This window comes from Tachyglossus aculeatus, unplaced genomic scaffold (genome assembly GCF_015852505.1).
Source record: "Tachyglossus aculeatus isolate mTacAcu1 unplaced genomic scaffold, mTacAcu1.pri scaffold_129_arrow_ctg1, whole genome shotgun sequence".
Classification (NCBI taxonomy): domain Eukaryota; kingdom Metazoa; phylum Chordata; class Mammalia; order Monotremata; family Tachyglossidae; genus Tachyglossus; species Tachyglossus aculeatus.
Window position 1 is genome coordinate 315599 of NW_024044857.1, and position 3989 is coordinate 319587.

At 49.5% G+C, this 3989-nt stretch overlaps 1 pseudogene; it reads left to right on the plus strand.

Moving 5' to 3' along the window:
- The first annotated feature begins 454 nt into the window (after positions 1 to 454).
- LOC119922864 overlaps positions 455 to 3989 on the plus strand; it is a 9970-nt pseudogene continuing 6435 nt past the window's right edge.

Sequence of the window (3989 nt, forward strand, 5' to 3'; positions counted from 1 at the left end):
CTAATTGACACCGGTCCAGACCAAGCTGCCAGGATCCCAAGAGGGGATCAAAGGACAATGAAATTGAGGTTAGAATAGCCTGGAAACTCGTTGCTCTCAGGGATTGAGACTATCAACTCTGGTCTACTGTACACTCCCAATCGCTTAGTACAGCGCTCTGCATACAGGAAGCATTCAATATTGATCAATTATTCACCCCACCCTCATCCCCAGAGCACCTATGTACATTTCCATCATTTACTGATTGATATTAATGTCAGTCTCCTCCTCTAGACTAACCTAATTGTGGACAGGGAATGAACCTTGCCATCCCAAACTCTTGGTACAATGTTCTGCACACAGTAAGTGATTAATGAATACCCGTGATTGATTTTCTGCTAGACTGCCTTTTAGGCTATGAATAACAGAATCAATTTCTGTGCCTCCAAGGGCAATCCACAGATTATCCGTGAAAATGACCAACACCACCATGGTGATGGAATTCCTCCTGCTGGGATTCTCGGAGGTCCGGTAGCTGCAGCTGGTCCACGCCGCACTGTTCCTCCTGGTCTACCTGGCGGCCCTGACGGGGAATCTAGTCATTGTCGCCATCACCGCCCTCGACCGGCGCCTCCACACCCCCATGTACTTCTTCCTCAGGAACCTGTCCGTCCTCGACCTCGGCCTCATCTCCGTCACCGTTCCCAAATCCATCCACGACTCCTTGATCAATGGCAGAGCCATCTCACTATGGGGCTGTGTGGCTCAGCTCTTTTTCGTGATTTCGTTTGCTTTCTCGGAGTTGTCCATCCTCACGGTGATGTCCTATGACCGCTACGCCGCCATCTGCCTCCCCCTGCATTACGAGGTCATCATTGACCGAAGGGCCTGTGGGAAGATGGCCGCCGCCTCCTGGCTCAGTGGGGGCCTGTTCGGGGCGATGTTCACAGCCGGGACATTAACACTGAGCTTCTGTGGCTCTAACGTGATCCAGCAGTTCTTCTGCGACGTTCCTTCCTTACTGAAGTACTCCTGTTGCGAAACGCACGCTGTCATCGACATCAGCGTGGCCACTACATTTATCTTGGCTTTCATCTCTTCCATTCTCATCGCCGTTTCGTACGTGCGCATCTTCCAGGAAGTGCTGAGGATGCCGGCCGCCGAGGGTCGGGATAAAGCCTTCTCCACCTGCTTGCCCCATCTCGTCGTCGTGTCTTTATTCGTAGTGAACGGAACCCTAGCCTACCTCAAGCCCGTGTCTGACTCCCCCTCGGCCCTAGACCTGCTGGTGTCCGTGTTCTACACCGTGGTGCCCCCCTTCCTGAACCCCCTCATCTACAGCCTGAGGAATCGGGACATGAAGATCGCCCTGAGGCGAATGGTAGCAGGCAAATGCCTCTAAAATGACTGTAGAACCTTCTTCTCCCTGAAATCAGAGACCCTTCTAGCCTTGGTCCCCACCCCTTGAGGTCGTTCACATGGTAACTACTGGTGACCTTGGAGTCTCCCACGGAGAAAATGGTCAGCCAGTTACTGAAACCTCATGATCCAGGACCACCATGCCCGAATGGATCATAATGCCAGCCATCTACAGGGAATGGTGGCCGTAGTGATTGGCTATTTGTAGCATTTGTAAAGCGATTATTATCAATCAATCCATCAGTCGAGTGCTTACTGTTTGCAGCGCCCTGTACTAAACTCTTGGGAGAGTACAATATAACAGAATCCATAGATACGTTCCCGTTATGTGCCGGGTACTGTACTAAGCGCCAGGGTAGATACGAGACGATCGGGCTGTACCCAGTCCCTGTCCCACATAGGGCTCATTGCCTTAATCTCCATTACATAGATGAGGTAACTGAGGACCAGAAGAGTGAAGTGCCCAAAGTCATCCAGCAGGTATATGGCGGAACAGGGATTAGAACCCAGGTCCTCCTCTGACTCCCAACCCCGTGCTTTTTCCATTAGGCACTCCCAGTACATTAGTGTTAACTGGGACTAGACCAAGAAAAGTCCTTGATCGGGACTGAGAAGGCGTGAAAATGAGGTGGTCTTTAATAATCAGTTAATCATATTAATTGAGTGCTTACTGTGTGCAGAGCACTATACTACGTGCTTGGGAGAGTACAATATAACTATACAATGGACACATTCCATGACCACAGCAAGCGTACCGTCCCAAGGGGTAGACGGATATTAATAGACATAAATAAATGACAGATATGAACGTAAGCGCTGTGGGACTCGGGGGGGGGGGGTAGAATAATGGGAGCGAGTCAGAGTGACGCAGAAGAGAGTGGGAGAAGAGGAAAGGAGGACTGTAAGGGGAGATGTGTTGCCGACTATGTGTTGCCGACTTGTACTTCCCAAGAGCTTAGTACAGTGCTCTGCACACAGTAAGCGCTCAATAAATACGATTGATTGATAGATTGATTGAGATAGAACTGTAAGAGAAGACTAGGAGAGCCAATAGCCGTGGCACCCAACTGGACGCTGGGGTTTTGGTGCTGTTAGACAAGGGGGCAGATAATTGAGAGGGTGGTCATTGGGGTCATTCATGGATCCTGGGCCCAGAGCAGGAGACAGAACAGCCAGAAACCAGACTGTCTAGTACAAAAAGAGATGCACGTGTGCTCTGCACACAAAAGCGCTCAATAAAAACGATTGAATGAATGAATCAGTCAATGATATTTACTGAACACTCACTGTGTGGAGAGTACTGCACTGAGACCTTGGGAGAGTATAATGCAGCAGAATTGGAAGATACGTTCCCTGCCTACAATGAGTTTACAATCTAGTGTGGGGAGGCAGACGTTAATATAAATAAATAAATTATAGATTTGGACATAAGTGCTGTGGGGCTGAGGGCGGGGTGAATAAACGGTGCAAATCCAAGTACCAGGGTGACGCTGAAGGGAGTGGCAGGAGAGGAAATGAGGGCTTAGACAGGAAAGGCCTCTTGTAGAGGATTTGCATAAGGCTGTGAAGGTGGGGAGAGTGAGACCTCAGAGGAAGATCGCATAAGTAACCAGTTTGCCAGAGTTTTCTTCGTTATCAGAATTTCTCTATTCATTCATTCATTCATTCATTCAATCATATTTATTGAGCGCTTGCTGTGTGCAGAGCACTGTACTAGGCGCTTGGAAAGTACAATTAGGCAACAGGCAGAAACACATTATACATTCATTGTGAGCGGTGAATTTGTCTGTTTATTGTTGTATCGTGTGCTCCCAAGCACTTACTAAAGTGCTTTACACGCAGCAAGCACTAAACGAAGACAACTGAATCAATTTGTGACCATGGGCATTCCCGTGGGTGAGGAAGGTAACATTAGTGGGACAGTCTGAGCCCTGCTGAACGTCGGAGATGATGTCACCTCTGGGACTCCAGAGTCTTCCAGATAACGAGTCTCTCAGGGCAAACCCGGGGCTGGTCCTCGCGGGGGAACCCCCTCCCCGCGCCCCAGACCAGAACAGCAGCTGCTGTCTCCGAGGAGCCCGGAGCACTGGTTTATGCCACACTCTTTCCCGTCCTGGCCACAAACCCGCCTAAGGAGACGAGGAGGAGGAATTCAGCATCCCCAACCCTGGACCACCCTGGTGAGTCAAAGTCAATCACTCAATCCATCCATCGTAGTTATTGAGCTGTTACTGGGTACGGAGAACTGCACTGATACAATGGAGTTGATAGACAGGATCTGCCCCCACACGGAGCTTTCAACTGACTGTGTGCAGAGCCCTGTACTAAGTGCTTGGGAAAGTCCAGTACAACAGAGTAATGATGATTGATGGTATTTGTGTCAATTTGTGTCAATGATGGTATTTGTGTCAATGTGTCAATGTGACAACAATGTGTCAAGCCCTGTTCTAAGCACTGGGGTAGATACAAGCTAATCAGGTTGTCCCACGTGGGACTCACAGTCTCAATCCCGGTTTTACAGAAGAGGTGACTGAGGCACAGAGAAGTGAAGTGACTTGCCCAAAATCACACAGCTGATAGGTGACGGAGCC